The 15,429-nt window shown below is 48.0% G+C and overlaps 44 pseudogenes; all 44 read left to right on the top strand.

Annotated features, from left to right (window-relative positions):
• Nucleotides 1-85: 85 nt before the first annotated feature.
• Nucleotides 86-259, top strand: LOC143790898 (U2 spliceosomal RNA; annotated as a pseudogene).
• Nucleotides 260-435: 176 nt separating this feature from the next.
• On the top strand, nt 436-609 carry LOC143790896 (U2 spliceosomal RNA; annotated as a pseudogene).
• Nucleotides 610-785: 176 nt separating this feature from the next.
• Nucleotides 786-997, top strand: LOC143790810 (U2 spliceosomal RNA; annotated as a pseudogene).
• Nucleotides 998-1,135: 138 nt separating this feature from the next.
• On the top strand, nt 1,136-1,309 carry LOC143790936 (U2 spliceosomal RNA; annotated as a pseudogene).
• Nucleotides 1,310-1,485: 176 nt separating this feature from the next.
• Nucleotides 1,486-1,659, top strand: LOC143790964 (U2 spliceosomal RNA; annotated as a pseudogene).
• A 176-nt stretch (nt 1,660-1,835) lies between these two features.
• Nucleotides 1,836-2,009, top strand: LOC143790895 (U2 spliceosomal RNA; annotated as a pseudogene).
• Nucleotides 2,010-2,185: 176 nt separating this feature from the next.
• On the top strand, nt 2,186-2,359 carry LOC143791114 (U2 spliceosomal RNA; annotated as a pseudogene).
• Nucleotides 2,360-2,535: 176 nt separating this feature from the next.
• LOC143791153 (U2 spliceosomal RNA) lies at nt 2,536-2,709 on the top strand (annotated as a pseudogene).
• Nucleotides 2,710-2,885: 176 nt separating this feature from the next.
• LOC143791140 (U2 spliceosomal RNA) lies at nt 2,886-3,059 on the top strand (annotated as a pseudogene).
• Nucleotides 3,060-3,235: 176 nt separating this feature from the next.
• On the top strand, nt 3,236-3,409 carry LOC143790906 (U2 spliceosomal RNA; annotated as a pseudogene).
• A 176-nt stretch (nt 3,410-3,585) lies between these two features.
• LOC143791060 (U2 spliceosomal RNA) lies at nt 3,586-3,759 on the top strand (annotated as a pseudogene).
• A 176-nt stretch (nt 3,760-3,935) lies between these two features.
• LOC143791040 (U2 spliceosomal RNA) lies at nt 3,936-4,109 on the top strand (annotated as a pseudogene).
• Nucleotides 4,110-4,285: 176 nt separating this feature from the next.
• Nucleotides 4,286-4,426, top strand: LOC143791238 (U2 spliceosomal RNA; annotated as a pseudogene).
• A 198-nt stretch (nt 4,427-4,624) lies between these two features.
• LOC143791172 (U2 spliceosomal RNA) lies at nt 4,625-4,798 on the top strand (annotated as a pseudogene).
• A 176-nt stretch (nt 4,799-4,974) lies between these two features.
• Nucleotides 4,975-5,148, top strand: LOC143791121 (U2 spliceosomal RNA; annotated as a pseudogene).
• A 176-nt stretch (nt 5,149-5,324) lies between these two features.
• LOC143790997 (U2 spliceosomal RNA) lies at nt 5,325-5,498 on the top strand (annotated as a pseudogene).
• A 174-nt stretch (nt 5,499-5,672) lies between these two features.
• LOC143790999 (U2 spliceosomal RNA) lies at nt 5,673-5,846 on the top strand (annotated as a pseudogene).
• Nucleotides 5,847-6,022: 176 nt separating this feature from the next.
• Nucleotides 6,023-6,174, top strand: LOC143791095 (U2 spliceosomal RNA; annotated as a pseudogene).
• Nucleotides 6,175-6,372: 198 nt separating this feature from the next.
• Nucleotides 6,373-6,546, top strand: LOC143791241 (U2 spliceosomal RNA; annotated as a pseudogene).
• Nucleotides 6,547-6,722: 176 nt separating this feature from the next.
• LOC143790814 (U2 spliceosomal RNA) lies at nt 6,723-6,896 on the top strand (annotated as a pseudogene).
• A 176-nt stretch (nt 6,897-7,072) lies between these two features.
• Nucleotides 7,073-7,246, top strand: LOC143791113 (U2 spliceosomal RNA; annotated as a pseudogene).
• Nucleotides 7,247-7,422: 176 nt separating this feature from the next.
• Nucleotides 7,423-7,597, top strand: LOC143791234 (U2 spliceosomal RNA; annotated as a pseudogene).
• Nucleotides 7,598-7,773: 176 nt separating this feature from the next.
• LOC143790894 (U2 spliceosomal RNA) lies at nt 7,774-7,947 on the top strand (annotated as a pseudogene).
• Nucleotides 7,948-8,123: 176 nt separating this feature from the next.
• LOC143790969 (U2 spliceosomal RNA) lies at nt 8,124-8,297 on the top strand (annotated as a pseudogene).
• Nucleotides 8,298-8,473: 176 nt separating this feature from the next.
• On the top strand, nt 8,474-8,647 carry LOC143790893 (U2 spliceosomal RNA; annotated as a pseudogene).
• A 176-nt stretch (nt 8,648-8,823) lies between these two features.
• On the top strand, nt 8,824-8,997 carry LOC143791232 (U2 spliceosomal RNA; annotated as a pseudogene).
• Nucleotides 8,998-9,173: 176 nt separating this feature from the next.
• On the top strand, nt 9,174-9,347 carry LOC143791039 (U2 spliceosomal RNA; annotated as a pseudogene).
• A 176-nt stretch (nt 9,348-9,523) lies between these two features.
• Nucleotides 9,524-9,675, top strand: LOC143791093 (U2 spliceosomal RNA; annotated as a pseudogene).
• A 198-nt stretch (nt 9,676-9,873) lies between these two features.
• LOC143791196 (U2 spliceosomal RNA) lies at nt 9,874-10,047 on the top strand (annotated as a pseudogene).
• A 176-nt stretch (nt 10,048-10,223) lies between these two features.
• LOC143791222 (U2 spliceosomal RNA) lies at nt 10,224-10,375 on the top strand (annotated as a pseudogene).
• A 196-nt stretch (nt 10,376-10,571) lies between these two features.
• On the top strand, nt 10,572-10,745 carry LOC143791032 (U2 spliceosomal RNA; annotated as a pseudogene).
• Nucleotides 10,746-10,921: 176 nt separating this feature from the next.
• LOC143791092 (U2 spliceosomal RNA) lies at nt 10,922-11,073 on the top strand (annotated as a pseudogene).
• A 198-nt stretch (nt 11,074-11,271) lies between these two features.
• On the top strand, nt 11,272-11,445 carry LOC143791171 (U2 spliceosomal RNA; annotated as a pseudogene).
• Nucleotides 11,446-11,621: 176 nt separating this feature from the next.
• Nucleotides 11,622-11,795, top strand: LOC143790793 (U2 spliceosomal RNA; annotated as a pseudogene).
• A 174-nt stretch (nt 11,796-11,969) lies between these two features.
• Nucleotides 11,970-12,143, top strand: LOC143791031 (U2 spliceosomal RNA; annotated as a pseudogene).
• A 174-nt stretch (nt 12,144-12,317) lies between these two features.
• Nucleotides 12,318-12,491, top strand: LOC143791030 (U2 spliceosomal RNA; annotated as a pseudogene).
• Nucleotides 12,492-12,667: 176 nt separating this feature from the next.
• Nucleotides 12,668-12,819, top strand: LOC143791091 (U2 spliceosomal RNA; annotated as a pseudogene).
• Nucleotides 12,820-13,017: 198 nt separating this feature from the next.
• LOC143791183 (U2 spliceosomal RNA) lies at nt 13,018-13,191 on the top strand (annotated as a pseudogene).
• Nucleotides 13,192-13,367: 176 nt separating this feature from the next.
• Nucleotides 13,368-13,579, top strand: LOC143790919 (U2 spliceosomal RNA; annotated as a pseudogene).
• A 138-nt stretch (nt 13,580-13,717) lies between these two features.
• On the top strand, nt 13,718-13,891 carry LOC143790934 (U2 spliceosomal RNA; annotated as a pseudogene).
• A 175-nt stretch (nt 13,892-14,066) lies between these two features.
• Nucleotides 14,067-14,240, top strand: LOC143790943 (U2 spliceosomal RNA; annotated as a pseudogene).
• Nucleotides 14,241-14,416: 176 nt separating this feature from the next.
• LOC143790809 (U2 spliceosomal RNA) lies at nt 14,417-14,628 on the top strand (annotated as a pseudogene).
• A 138-nt stretch (nt 14,629-14,766) lies between these two features.
• LOC143790935 (U2 spliceosomal RNA) lies at nt 14,767-14,940 on the top strand (annotated as a pseudogene).
• Nucleotides 14,941-15,116: 176 nt separating this feature from the next.
• Nucleotides 15,117-15,290, top strand: LOC143790963 (U2 spliceosomal RNA; annotated as a pseudogene).
• Nucleotides 15,291-15,429: the final 139 nt, after the last annotated feature.

The raw sequence follows: 15,429 nt of genomic DNA, 5'->3' as shown, positions 1-15,429 counted from the left end.
TCCCTGCGGCAATCTTTTGCTACGTCTCACAGTGGATGTCGGTTGTAGGCCTTGGTGCGGCCCAAGTGGCAAACCATTTCTGATCATCTCTTCTCGGCCAAATGGCTCAAGATCAAGCGTAGTGTCTGTTCTTATTAGTTTAATATCTGATACGTCCCCTATTTGGGGACCATATATTAAATGGATTTTTGGAACAGGGAGCTGGAAATGGAGCTTGCTTTGTCACACGGAACCTTCACGGGGATGGAGGGTGTGGTTATGCAGATTCAAAACGCGTTGCGCACAGCTTGAACACATGCACACCGCAGAACTGTCATCGACAGAGCATCCAGAGTTTCTGGAAATGTCTTCCCTGCGGCAATCTTTTGCTACGTCTCCACAGTGGGTGTCGGTTGTAGGCCTTGGTGCGGCCCAAGTGGCAAACCATTTCTGATCATCTCTTCTCGGCCAAATGGCTCAAGATCAAGCGTAGTGTCTGTTCTTATTAGTTTAATATCTGATACGTCCCCTATTTGGGGACCATATATTAAATGGATTTTTGGAACAGGGAGCTGGAAATGGAGCTTGCTTTGTCACACGGAACCTTCACGGGGATGGAGGGTGTGGTTATGCAGATTCAAAACGCGTTGCGCACAGCTTGAACACATGCACACCGCAGAACTGTCATCGACAGAGCATCCAGAGTTTCTGGAAATGTCTTCCCTGCGGCAATCTTTTGCTACGTCTCCACAGTGGGTGTCGGTTGTAGGCCTTGGTGCGGCCCAAGTGGCAAATCATTTCTGATCATCTCTTCTCGGCCAAATGGCTCAAGATCAAGCGTAGTGTCTGTTCTTATTAGTTTAATATCTGATACGTCCCCTATTTGGGGACCATATATTAAATGGATTTTTGGAACAGGGAGCTGGAAATGGAGCTTGCTTTGTCGCACGGAACCATCACGGGGGTGGAGGGTGTGGTTATGCAGATTCAAAACGCGTTTCACACAGCTTGAACACATGCACACCGCAGAACTGTCATCGACAGATCATCCAGAGTTTCTGGAAATGTCTTCCCTGCGGCAATCTTTTGCTACGTCTCCACAGTGGGTGTCGGTTGTAGGCCTTGGTGCGGCCCAAGTGGCAAACCATTTCTGATCATCTCTTCTTGGCCAAATGGCTCAAGATCAAGCGTAGTGTCTGTTCTTATTAGTTTAATATCTGATACGTCCCCTATTTGGGGACCATATATTAAATGGATTTTTGGAACAGGGAGCTGGAAATGGAGCTTGCTTTGTCACACGGAACCTTCACGGGGATGGAGGGTGTGGTTATGCAGATTCAAAACGCGTTGCGCACAGCTTGAACACATGCACACCGCAGAACTGTCATCGACAGAGCATCCAGAGTTTCTGGAAATGTCTTCCCTGCGGCAATCTTTTGCTACGTCTCCACAGTGGGTGTCGGTTGTAGGCCTTGGTGCGGCCCAAGTGGCAAACCATTTCTGATCAACTCTTCTCGGCCAAATGGCTCAAGATCAAGTGTAGTGTCTGTCCTTATTAGTTTAATATCTGATACGTCCCCTATTTGGGGACCATATATTAAATGGATTTTTGGAACAGGGAGCTGGAAATGGAGCTTGCTTTGTCGCACGGAACCTTCACGGGGATGGAGGGTGTGGTTATGCAGATTCAAAACGCGTTGCGCAGAGCTTGAACACATGCACACCGCAGAACTGTCATCGACAGAGCATCCAGAGTTTCTGGAAATGTCTTCCCTGCGGCAATCTTTTGCTACGTCTCCACAGTGGGTGTCGGTTGTAGGCCTTGGTGCGGCCCAAGTGGCAAACCATTTCTGATCATCTCTTCTCGGCCAAATGGCTCAAGATCAAGCGTAGTGTCTGTTCTTATTAGTTTAATATCTGATACGTCCCCTATTTGGGGACCATATATTAAATGGATTTTTGGAACAGGGAGCTGGAAATGGAGCTTGCTTTGTCACACGGAACCTTCACGGGGATGGAGGGTGTGGTTATGCAGATTCAAAACGCGTTGCGCACAGCTTGAACACATGCACACCGCAGAACTGTCATCGACAGAGCATCCAGAGTTTCTGGAAATGTCTTCCCTGCGGCAATCTTTTGCTACGTCTCCACAGTGGGTGTCGGTTGTAGGCCTTGGTGCGGCCCAAGTGTCAAACCATTTCTGATCATCTCTTCTCGGCCAAATGGCTCAAGATCAAGCGTAGTGTCTGTTCTTATTAGTTTAATATCTGTTACGTCCCCTATTTGGGGACCATATATTAAATGGATTTTTGGAACAGGGAGCTGGAAATGGAGCTTGCTTTGTCACACGGAACCTTCACGGGGATGGAGGGTGTGGTTATGCAGATTCAAAACGCGTTGCGCACAGCTTGAACACATGCACACCGCAGAACTGTCATCAACAGAGCATCCAGAGTTTCTGGAAATGTCTTCCCTGCGGCAATCTTTTGCTACGTCTTAACAGTGGGTGTCGGTTGTAGGCCTTGGTGCGGCCCAAGTGGCAAACCATTTCTGATCATCTCTTCTCGGCCAAATGGATCAAGATCAAGCGTAGTGTCTGTTCTTATTAGTTTAATATCTGATACGTCCCCTATTTGGGGACCATATATTAAATGGATTTTTGGAACAGGGAGCTGGAAATGGAGCTTGCTTTGTCACACGGAACCTTCACGGGGATGGAGGGTGTGGTTATGCAGATTCAAAACGCGTTGCGCACAGCTTGAACACATGCACACCGCAGAACTGTCATCGACAGAGCATCCAGAGTTTCTGGAAATGTCTTCCCTGCGGCAATCTTTTGCTACGTCTCCACAGTGGGTGTCGGTTGTAGGCCTTGGTGCGGCCCAAGTGGCAAACCATTTCTGATCATCTCTTCTCGGCCAAATGGCTCAAGATCAAGCGTAGTGTCTGTTCTTATTAGTTTAATATCTGATACGTCCCCTATTTGGGGACCATATATTAAATGGATTTTTGGAACAGGGAGCTGGAAATGGAGCTTGCTTTGTCGCACGGAACCTTCACGGGGGTGGAGGGTGTGGTTATGCAGATTCAAAATGCGTTTCGCACAGCTTGAACACATGCACACCGCAGAACTGTCATCGACAGATCATCCAGAGTTTCTGGAAATGTCTTCCCTGCGGCAATCTTTTGCTACGTCTCCACAGTGGGTGTCGGTTGTAGGCCTTGGTGCGGCCCAAGTGGCAAACCATTTCTGATCATCTCTTCTCGGCCAAATGGCTCAAGATCAAGCGTAGTGTCTGTTCTTATTAGTTTAATATCTGATACGTCCCCTATTTGGGGACCATATATTAAATGGATTTTTGGAACAGGGAGCTGGAAATGGAGCTTGCTTTGTCACACGGAACCTTCACGGGACTGGAGGGTGTGGTTATGCAGATTCAAAACGCGTTGCGCACAGCTTGAACACATGCACACCGCAGAACTGTCATCAACAGAGCATCCAGAGTTTCTGGAAATGTCTTCCCTGCGGCAATCTTTTGCTACGTCTCCACAGTGGGTGTCGGTTGTAGGCCTTGGTGCGGCCCAAGTGGCAAACCATTTCTGATCAACTCTTCTCGGCCAAATGGCTCAAGATCAAGTGTAGTGTCTGTTCTTATTAGTTTAATATCTGATACGTCCCCTATTTGGGGACCATATATTAAATGGATTTTTGGAACAGGGAGCTGGAAATGGAGCTTGCTTTGTCGCACGGAACCTTCACGGGGATGGAGGGTGTGGTTATGCAGATTCAAAACGCGTTGCGCACAGCTTGAACACATGCACACCGCAGAACTGTCATCGATAGAGCATCCAGAGTTTCTGGAAATGTCTTCCCTGCGGCGATCTTTTGCTACGTCTCCACAGTGGATGTCGGTTGTAGGCCTTGGTGCGGCCCAAGTGGCAAACCATTTCTGATCATCTCTTCTCGGCCAAATGGCTCAAGATCAAGCGTAGTGTCTGTTCTTATTAGTTTAATATCTGATGCGTCCCCTATTTGGGGACCATATATTAAATGGATTTTTGGAACAGGGAGCTGGAAATGGAGCTTGCTTTGTCACACGGAACCTTCACGGGGATGGAGGGTGTGGTTAGGCAGATTCAAAATGCGTTGCGCACAGCTTGAACACATGCACACCGCAGAACTGTCGTCGACAGAGCATCCAGAGTTTCTGGAAATGTCTTCCCTGCGGCGATCTTTTGCTACATCTCCACAGTGGATGTCGGTTGTAGGCCTTGGTGCGGCCCAAGTGGCAAACCATTTCTGATCATCTCTTCTCGGCCAAATGGCTCAAGATCAAGCGTAGTGTCTGTTCTTATCTGATACGTCCCCTATTTGGGGACCATATATTAAATGGATTTTTGGAACAGGGAGCTGGAAATGGAGCTTGATCTGTCACACAGAACCTTCACGGGGATGGAGGGTGTGGTTATGCAGATTCAAAACGCGTTGCGCACAGCTTGAACACATGCACACCGCAGAACTGTCGTCGACAGAGCATCCAGAGTTTCTGGAAATGTCTTCCCTGCGGCAATCTTTTGCTACGTCTCCACAGTGGGTGTCGGTTGTAGGCCTTGGTGCGGCCCAAGTGGCAAACCATTTCTGATCATCTCTTCTCGGCCAAATGGCTCAAGATCAAGCGTAGTGCCTGTTCTTATTAATTTAATATCTGATACGTCCCCTATTTGGGGACCATATATTAAATGGATTTTTGGAACAGGGAGCTGGAAATGGAGCTTGCTTTGTCACACGGAACCTTCATGGGGATGGAGGGTGTGGTTATGCAGATTCAAAACGCGTTGCGCACAGCTTGAACACATGCACACCGCAGAACTGTCATCGATAGAGCATCCAGAGTTTCTGGAAATGTCTTCCCTGCGGCAATCTTTTGCTACATCTCCACAGTGGGTGTCGGTTGTAGGTCTTGGTGCGGCCCAAGTGGCAAACCATTTCTGATCATCTCTTCTCGGCCAAATGGCTCAAGATCAAGCGTAGTGCCTGTTCTTATTAGTTTAATATCTGATACATCCCCTATTTGGGGACCATATATTAAATGGATTTTTGGAACAGGGAGCTGGAAATGGAGCTTGCTTTGTCACACGGAACCTTCATGGGGATGGAGGGTGTGGTTATGCAGATTCAAAACGCGTTGCGCACAGCTTGAACACATGCACACCGCAGAACTGTCATCGATAGAGCATCCAGAGTTTCTGGAAATGTCTTCCCTGCGGCAATCTTTTGCTACATCTCCACAGTGGGTGTCGGTTGTAGGTCTTGGTGCGGCCCAAGTGGCAAACCATTTCTGATCATCTCTTCTCGGCCAAATGGCTCAAGATCAAGCGTAGTGCCTGTTCTTATTAGTTTAATATCTGATACGTCCCCTATTTGGGGACCATATATTAAATGGATTTTTGGAACAGGGAGCTGGAAATGGAGCTTGCTTTGTCACACGGAACCTTCATGGGGATGGAGGGTGTGGTTATGTAGATTCAAAACGCGTTGCGCACAGCTTGAACACATGCACACCGCAGAACTGTCATCGACAGAGCATCCAGAGTTTCTGGAAATGTCTTCCCTGCGGCAATCTTTTGCTACGTCTCCACAGTGGGTGTCGGTTGTAGGCCTTGGTGCGGCCCGTGGCAAACCATTTCTGATCATCTCTTCTCGGCCAAATGGCTCAAGATCAAGCGTAGTGTCTGTTCTTATTAGTTTAATATCTGATTGGTCCCCTATTTGGGGACCATATATTAAATGGATTTTTGGAACAGGGAGCTGGAAATGGAGCTTGCTTTGTCACACTTAACCTTCACAGGGATGGAGGGTGTGGTTATGCAGATTCAAAATGCGTTGCGCACAGCTTGAACACATGCACACCGCAGAACTGTCATCGATAGAGCATCCAGAGTTTCTGGAAATGTCTTCCCTGCGGCGATCTTTTGCTACATCTCCACAGTGGATGTCGGTTGTAGGCCTTGGTGCGGCCCAAGTGGCAAACCATTTCTGATCATCTCTTCTCGGCCAAATGGCTCAAGATCAAGCGTAGTGTCTGTTCTTATTAGTTTAATATCTGATACGTCCCCTATTTGGGGACCATATATTAAATGGATTTTTGGAACAGGGAGCTGGAAATGGAGCTTGATCTGTCACACGGAACCTTCACGGGGATGGAGGGTGTGGTTATGCAGATTCAAAACGCGTTGCGCACAGCTTGAACACATGCACACCGCAGAACTGTCGTCGACAGAGCATCCAGAGTTTCTGGAAATGTCTTCCCTGCGGCAATCTTTTGCTACGTCTCCACAGTGGGTGTCGGTTGTAGGCCTTGGTGCGGCCCAAGTGGCAAACCATTTCTGATCATCTCTTCTCGGCCAAATGGCTCAAGATCAAGCGTAGTGTCTGTTCTTATTAGTTTAATATCTGATACGTCCCCTATTTGGGGACCATATATTAAATGGATTTTTGGAACAGGGAGCTGGAAATGGAGCTTGCTTTGTCGCACGGAACCTTCACGGGGATGGAGGGTGTGGTTATGCAGATTCAAAACGCGTTGCGCAGAGCTTGAACACATGCACACCGCAGAACTGTCATCGACAGAGCATCCAGAGTTTCTGGAAATGTCTTCCCTGCGGCAATCTTTTGCTACGTCTCCACAGTGGGTGTCGGTTGTAGGCCTTGGTGCGGCCCAAGTGGCAAACCATTTCTGATCATCTCTTCTCGGCCAAATGGCTCAAGATCAAGCGTAGTGTCTGTTCTTATTAGTTTAATATCTGATACGTCCCCTATTTGGGGACCATATATTAAATGGATTTTTGGAACAGGGAGCTGGAAATGGAGCTTGCTTTGTCACACAGAACCTTCACGGGGATGGAGGGTGTGGTTATGCAGATTCAAAACGCGTTGCGCACAGCTTGAACACATGCACACCGCAGAACTGTCATCGACAGAGCATCCAGAGTTTCTGGAAATGTCTTCCCTGCGGCAATCTTTTGCTACGTCTCCACAGTGGGTGTCGGTTGTAGGCCTTGGTGCGGCCCAAGTGGCAAACCATTTCTGATCATCTCTTCTCGGCCAAATGGCTCAAGATCAAGCGTAGTGTCTGTTCTTATTAGTTTAATATCTGTTACGTCCCCTATTTGGGGACCATATATTAAATGGATTTTTGGAACAGGGAGCTGGAAATGGAGCTTGCTTTGTCACACGGAACCTTCACGGGGATGGAGGGTGTGGTTATGCAGATTCAAAACGCGTTGCGCACAGCTTGAACACATGCACACCGCAGAACTGTCATCAACAGAGCATCCAGAGTTTCTGGAAATGTCTTCCCTGCGGCAATCTTTTGCTACGTCTTAACAGTGGGTGTCGGTTGTAGGCCTTGGTGCGGCCCAAGTGGCAAACCATTTCTGATCATCTCTTCTCGGCCAAATGGATCAAGATCAAGCGTAGTGTCTGGTTCTTATTAGTTTAATATCTGATACGTCCCCTATTTGGGGACCATGTATTAAATGGATTTTTGGAACAGGGAGCTGGAAATGGAGCTTGCTTTGTCACACGGAACCTTCACGGGGATGGAGGGTGTGGTTATGCAGATTCAAAACGCGTTGCGCACAGCTTGAACACATGCACACCGCAGAACTGTCATCGACAGAGCATCCAGAGTTTCTGGAAATGTCTTCCCTGCGGCAATCTTTTGCTACGTCTCCACAGTGGGTGTCGGTTGTAGGCCTTGGTGCGGCCCAAGTGGCAAACCATTTCTGATCATCTCTTCTCGGCCAAATGGCTCAAGATCAAGCGTAGTGTCTGTTCTTATTAGTTTAATATCTGATACGTCCCCTATTTGGGGACCATATATTAAATGGATTTTTGGAACAGGGAGCTGGAAATGGAGCTTGCTTTGTCACACGGAACCTTCACGGGGATGGAGGGTGTGGTTATGCAGATTCAAAACGCGTTGCGCACAGCTTGAACACATGCACACCGCAGAACTGTCATCAACAGAGCATCCAGAGTTTCTGGAAATGTCTTCCCTGCGGCAATCTTTTGCTACGTCTCCACAGTGGGTGTCGGTTGTAGGCCTTGGTGCGGCCCAAGTGGCAAACCATTTCTGATCATCTCTTCTCGGCCAAATGGCTCAAGATCAAGCGTAGTGTCTGTTCTTATTAGTTTAATATCTGATACGTCCCCTATTTGGGGACCATGTATTAAATGGATTTTTGGAACAGGGAGCTGGAAATGGAGCTTGCTTTGTCACACGGAACCTTCACGGGGATGGAGGGTGTGGTTATGCAGATTCAAAACGCGTTGCGCACAGCTTGAACACATGCACACCGCAGAACTGTCATCAACAGAGCATCCAGAGTTTCTGGAAATGTCTTCCCTGCGGCAATCTTTTGCTACGTCTCCACAGTGGGTGTCGGTTGTAGGCCTTGGTGCGGCCCAAGTGGCAAACCATTTCTGATCATCTCTTCTCGGCCAAATGGCTCAAGATCAAGCGTAGTGTCTGTTCTTATTAGTTTAATATCTGATACGTCCCCTATTTGGGGACCATATATTAAATGGATTTTTGGAACAGGGAGCTGGAAATGGAGCTTGCTTTGTCACACGGAACCTTCACGGGGATGGAGGGTGTGGTTATGCAGATTCAAAACGCGTTGCGCACAGCTTGAACACATGCACACCGCAGAACTGTCATCAACAGAGCATCCAGAGTTTCTGGAAATGTCTTCCCTGCGGCAATCTTTTGCTACGTCTCCACAGTGGGTGTCGGTTGTAGGCCTTGGTGCGGCCCAAGTGGCAAACCATTTCTGATCATCTCTTCTCGGCCAAATGGCTCAAGATCAAGCGTAGTGTCTGTTCTTATTAGTTTAATATCTGATACGTCCCCTATTTGGGGACCATATATTAAATGGATTTTTGGAACAGGGAGCTGGAAATGGAGCTTGCTTTGTCGCACGGAACCTTCACGGGGATGGAGGGTGTGGTTATGCAGATTCAAAACGCGTTGCGCACAGCTTGAACACATGCACACCGCAGAACTGTCATCGACAGAGCATCCAGAGTTTCTGGAAATGTCTTCCCTGCGGCAATCTTTTGCTACGTCTCCACAGTGGATGTCGGTTGTAGGCCTTGGTGCGGTCCAAGTGGCAAACCATTTCTGATCATCTCTTCTCGGCCAAATGGCTCAAGATCAAGCGTAGTGTCTGTTCTTATTAGTTTAATATCTGATGCGTCCCCTATTTGGGGACCATATATTAAATGGATTTTTGGAACAGGGAGCTGGAAATGGAGCTTGCTTTGTCACACGGAACCTTCACGGGGATGGAGGGTGTGGTTAGGCAGATTCAAAATGCGTTGCGCACAGCTTGAACACATGCACACCGCAGAACTGTCGTCGACAGAGCATCCAGAGTTTCTGGAAATGTCTTCCCTGCGGCGATCTTTTGCTACATCTCCACAGTGGATGTCGGTTGTAGGCCTTGGTGCGGCCCAAGTGGCAAACCATTTCTGATCATCTCTTCTCGGCCAAATGGCTCAAGATCAAGCGTAGTGTCTGTTCTTATTAGTTTAATATCTGATACGTCCCCTATTTGGGGACCATATATTAAATGGATTTTTGGAACAGGGAGCTGGAAATGGAGCTTGATCTGTCACACGGAACCTTCACGGGGATGGAGGGTGTGGTTATGCAGATTCAAAACGCGTTGCGCACAGCTTGAACACATGCACACCGCAGAACTGTCGTCGACAGAGCATCCAGAGTTTCTGGAAATGTCTTCCCTGCGGCAATCTTTTGCTACGTCTCCACAGTGGGTGTCGGTTGTAGGCCTTGGTGCGGCCCAAGTGGCAAACCATTTCTGATCATCTCTTCTCGGCCAAATGGCTCAAGATCAAGCGTAGTGCCTGTTCTTATTAATTTAATATCTGATACGTCCCCTATTTGGGGACCATATATTAAATGGATTTTTGGAACAGGGAGCTGGAAATGGAGCTTGCTTTGTCACACGGAACCTTCACGGGGATGGAGGGTGTGGTTAGGCAGATTCAAAATGCGTTGCGCACAGCTTGAACACATGCACACCGCAGAACTGTCATCGATAGAGCATCCAGAGTTTCTGGAAATGTCTTCCCTGCGGCAATCTTTTGCTACATCTCCACAGTGGGTGTCGGTTGTAGGCCTTGGTGCGGCCCAAGTGGCAAACCATTTCTGATCATCTCTTCTCGGCCAAATGCCTCAAGATCAAGCGTAGTGCCTGTTCTTATTAGTTTAATATCTGATACGTCCCCTATTTGGGGACCATATATTAAATGGATTTTTGGAACAGGGAGCTGGAAATGGAGCTTGATCTGTCACACGGAACCTTCACGGGGATGGAGGGTGTGGTTATGCAGATTCAAAACGCGTTGCGCACAGCTTGAACACATGCACACCGCAGAACTGTCATCGACAGAGCATCCAGAGTTTCTGGAAATGTCTTCCCTGCGGCAATCTTTTGCTACGTCTCCACAGTGGGTGTCGGTTGTAGGCCTTGGTGCGGCCCGTGGCAAACCATTTCTGATCATCTCTTCTCGGCCAAATGGCTCAAGATCAAGCGTAGTGTCTGTTCTTATTAGTTTAATATCTGATTGGTCCCCTATTTGGGGACCATATATTAAATGGATTTTTGGAACAGGGAGCTGGAAATGGAGCTTGCTTTGTCACACTTAACCTTCACAGGGATGGAGGGTGTGGTTATGCAGATTCAAAACGCGTTGCGCACAGCTTGAACACATGCACACCGCAGAACTGTCATCGATAGAGCATCCAGAGTTTCTGGAAATGTCTTCCCTGCGGCGATCTTTTGCTACATCTCCACAGTGGATGTCGGTTGTAGGCCTTGGTGCGGCCCAAGTGGCAAACCATTTCTGATCATCTCTTCTCGGCCAAATGGCTCAAGATCAAGCGTAGTGTCTGTTCTTATTAGTTTAATATCTGATACGTCCCCTATTTGGGGACCATATATTAAATGGATTTTTGGAACAGGGAGCTGGAAATGGAGCTTGATCTGTCACACGGAACCTTCACGGGGATGGAGGGTGTGGTTATGCAGATTCAAAACGCGTTGCGCACAGCTTGAACACATGCACACCGCAGAACTGTCGTCGACAGAGCATCCAGAGTTTCTGGAAATGTCTTCCCTGCGGCAATCTTTTGCTACGTCTCCACAGTGGGTGTCGGTTGTAGGCCTTGGTGCGGCCCAAGTGGCAAACCATTTCTGATCATCTCTTCTCGGCCAAATGGCTCAAGATCAAGCGTAGTGCCTGTTCTTATTAATTTAATATCTGATACGTCCCCTATTTGGGGACCATATATTAAATGGATTTTTGGAACAGGGAGCTGGAAATGGAGCTTGCTTTGTCACACGGAACCTTCATGGGGATGGAGGGTGTGGTTATGCAGATTCAAAACGCGTTGCGCACAGCTTGAACACATGCACACCGCAGAACTGTCATCGATAGAGCATCCAGAGTTTCTGGAAATGTCTTCCCTGCGGCAATCTTTTGCTACATCTCCACAGTGGGTGTCGGTTGTAGGTCTTGGTGCGGCCCAAGTGGCAAACCATTTCTGATCATCTCTTCTCGGCCAAATGGCTCAAGATCAAGCGTAGTGCCTGTTCTTATTAGTTTAATATCTGATACGTCCCCTATTTGGGGACCATATATTAAATGGATTTTTGGAACAGGGAGCTGGAAATGGAGCTTGCTTTGTCACACTTAACCTTCACAGGGATGGAGGGTGTGGTTATGCAGATTCAAAACGCGTTGCGCACAGCTTGAACACATGCACACCGCAGAACTGTCATCGACAGAGCATCCAGAGTTTCTGGAAATGTCTTCCCTGCGGCAATCTTTTGCTACGTCTCCACAGTGGGTGTCGGTTGTAGGCCTTGGTGCGGCCCATGGCAAACCATTTCTGATCATCTCTTCTCGGCCAAATGGCTCAAGATCAAGCGTAGTGTCTGTTCTTATTAGTTTAATATCTGATTGGTCCCCTATTTGGGGACCATATATTAAATGGATTTTTGGAACAGGGAGCTGGAAATGGAGCTTGCTTTGTCACACTTAACCTTCACAGGGATGGAGGGTGTGGTTATGCAGATTCAAAACGCGTTGCGCACAGCTTGAACACATGCACACCGCAGAACTGTCATCGACAGAGCATCCAGAGTTTCTGGAAATGTCTTCCCTGCGGCAATCTTTTGCTACGTCTCCACAGTGGGTGTCGGTTGTAGGCCTTGGTGCGGCCCATGGCAAACCATTTCTGATCATCTCTTCTCGGCCAAATGGCTCAAGATCAAGCGTAGTGTCTGTTCTTATTAGTTTAATATCTGATTGGTCCCCTATTTGGGGACCATATATTAAATGGATTTTTGGAACAGGGAGCTGGAAATGGAGCTTGCTTTGTCACACTTAACCTTCACAGGGATGGAGGGTGTGGTTATGCAGATTCAAAACGCGTTGCGCACAGCTTGAACACATGCACACCGCAGAACTGTCATCGATAGAGCATCCAGAGTTTCTGGAAATGTCTTCCCTGCGGCGATCTTTTGCTACATCTCCACAGTGGATGTCGGTTGTAGGCCTTGGTGCGGCCCAAGTGGCAAACCATTTCTGATCATCTCTTCTCGGCCAAATGGCTCAAGATCAAGCGTAGTGTCTGTTCTTATTAGTTTAATATCTGATACGTCCCCTATTTGGGGACCATATATTAAATGGATTTTTGGAACAGGGAGCTGGAAATGGAGCTTGATCTGTCACACGGAACCTTCACGGGGATGGAGGGTGTGGTTATGCAGATTCAAAACGCGTTGCGCACAGCTTGAACACATGCACACCGCAGAACTGTCGTCGACAGAGCATCCAGAGTTTCTGGAAATGTCTTCCCTGCGGCAATCTTTTGCTACGTCTCCACAGTGGGTGTCGGTTTTAGGCCTTGGTGCGGCCCAAGTGGCAAACCATTTCTGATCATCTCTTCTCGGCCAAATGGCTCAAGATCAAGCGTAGTGCCTGTTCTTATTAATTTAATATCTGATACGTCCCCTATTTGGGGACCATATATTAAATGGATTTTTGGAACAGGGAGCTGGAAATGGAGCTTGCTTTGTCACACGGAACCTTCACGGGGATGGAGGGTGTGGTTATGCAGATTCAAAACGCGTTGCGCACAGCTTGAACACATGCACACCGCAGAACTGTCATCGACAGAGCATCCAGAGTTTCTGGAAATGTCTTCCCTGCGGCAATCTTTTGCTACGTCTCCACAGTGGGTGTCGGTTGTAGGCCTTGGTGCGGCCCAAGTGGCAAATCATTTCTGATTATCTCTTCTCGGCCAAATGGCTCAAGATCAAGCGTAGTGTCTGTTCTTATTAGTTTAATATCTGATACGTCCCCTATTTGGGGACCATATATTAAATGGATTTTTGGAACAGGGAGCTGGAAATGGAGCTTGCTTTGTCGCACGGAACCATCACGGGGGTGGAGGGTGTGGTTATGCAGATTCAAAACGCGTTTCGCACAGCTTGAACACATGCACACCGCAGAACTGTCATCGACAGATCATCCAGAGTTTCTGGAAATGTCTTCCCTGGGGCAATCTTTTGCTACGTCTCCACAGTGGGTGTCGGTTGTAGGCCTTGGTGCGGCCCAAGTGGCAAACCATTTCTGATCATCTCTTCTCGGCCAAATGGCTCAAGATCAAGTGTAGTGTCTGTTCTTATTAGTTTAATATCTGATACGTCCCCTATTTGGGGACCATATATTAAATGGATTTTTGGAACAGGGAGCTGGAAATGGAGCTTGCTTTGTCGCACGGAACCTTCACGGGGATGGAGGGTGTGGTTATGCAGATTCAAAACGCGTTGCGCACAGCTTGAACACATGCACACCGCAGAACTGTCATCGATAGAGCATCCAGAGTTTCTGGAAATGTCTTCCCTGCGGCAATCTTTTGCTACGTCTCACAGTGGATGTCGGTTGTAGGCCTTGGTGCGGCCCAAGTGGCAAACCATTTCTGATCATCTCTTCTCGGCCAAATGGCTCAAGATCAAGCGTAGTGTCTGTTCTTATTAGTTTAATATCTGATAAGTCCCCTATTTGGGGACCATATATTAAATGGATTTTTGGAACAGGGAGCTGGAAATGGAGCTTGCTTTGTCACACGGAACCTTCACGGGGATGGAGGGTGTGGTTATGCAGATTCAAAACGCGTTGCGCACAGCTTGAACACATGCACACCGCAGAACTGTCATCGACAGAGCATCCAGAGTTTCTGGAAATGTCTTCCCTGCGGCAATCTTTTGCTACGTCTCCACAGTGGGTGTCGGTTGTAGGCCTTGGTGCGGCCCAAGTGGCAAATCATTTCTGATCATCTCTTCTCGGCCAAATGGCTCAAGATCAAGCGTAGTGTCTGTTCTTATTAGTTTAATATCTGATACGTCCCCTATTTGGGGACCATATATTAAATGGATTTTTGGAACAGGGAGCTGGAAATGGAGCTTGCTTTGTCGCACGGAACCATCACGGGGGTGGAGGGTGTGGTTATGCAGATTCAAAACGCGTTTCACACAGCTTGAACACATGCACACCGCAGAACTGTCATCGACAGATCATCCAGAGTTTCTGGAAATGTCTTCCCTGCGGCAATCTTTTGCTACGTCTCCACAGTGGGTGTCGGTTGTAGGCCTTGGTGCGGCCCAAGTGGCAAACCATTTCTGATCATCTCTTCTTGGCCAAATGGCTCAAGATCAAGCGTAGTGTCTGTTCTTATTAGTTTAATATCTGATACGTCCCCTATTTGGGGACCATATATTAAATGGATTTTTGGAACAGGGAGCTGGAAATGGAGCTTGCTTTGTCACACGGAACCTTCACGGGGATGGAGGGTGTGGTTATGCAGATTCAAAACGCGTTGCGCACAGCTTGAACACATGCACACCGCAGAACTGTCATCGACAGAGCATCCAGAGTTTCTGGAAATGTCTTCCCTGCGGCAATCTTTTGCTACGTCTCCACAGTGGGTGTCGGTTGTAGGCCTTGGTGCGGCCCAAGTGGCAAACCATTTCTGATCAACTCTTCTCGGCCAAATGGCTCAAGATCAAGTGTAGTGTCTGTCCTTATTAGTTTAATATCTGATACGTCCCCTATTTGGGGACCATATATTAAATGGATTTTTGGAACAGGGAGCTGGAAATGGAGCTTGCTTTGTCGCACGGAACCTTCACGGGGATGGAGGGTGTGGTTATGCAGATTCAAAACGCGTTGCGCAGAGCTTGAACACATGCACACCGCAGAACTGTCATCGACAGAGCATCCAGAGTTTCTGGAAATGTCTTCCCTGCGGCAATCTTTTGCTACGTCTCCACAGTGGGTGTCGGTTGTAG

Source organism: Ranitomeya variabilis, unplaced genomic scaffold (assembly GCF_051348905.1).
Source record: "Ranitomeya variabilis isolate aRanVar5 unplaced genomic scaffold, aRanVar5.hap1 Scaffold_552, whole genome shotgun sequence".
Classification (NCBI taxonomy): Eukaryota; Metazoa; Chordata; class Amphibia; order Anura; family Dendrobatidae; genus Ranitomeya; species Ranitomeya variabilis.
Note: the sequence above shows the minus strand (reverse complement) of the source record. Positions and strands in the feature narration are given on the sequence as shown.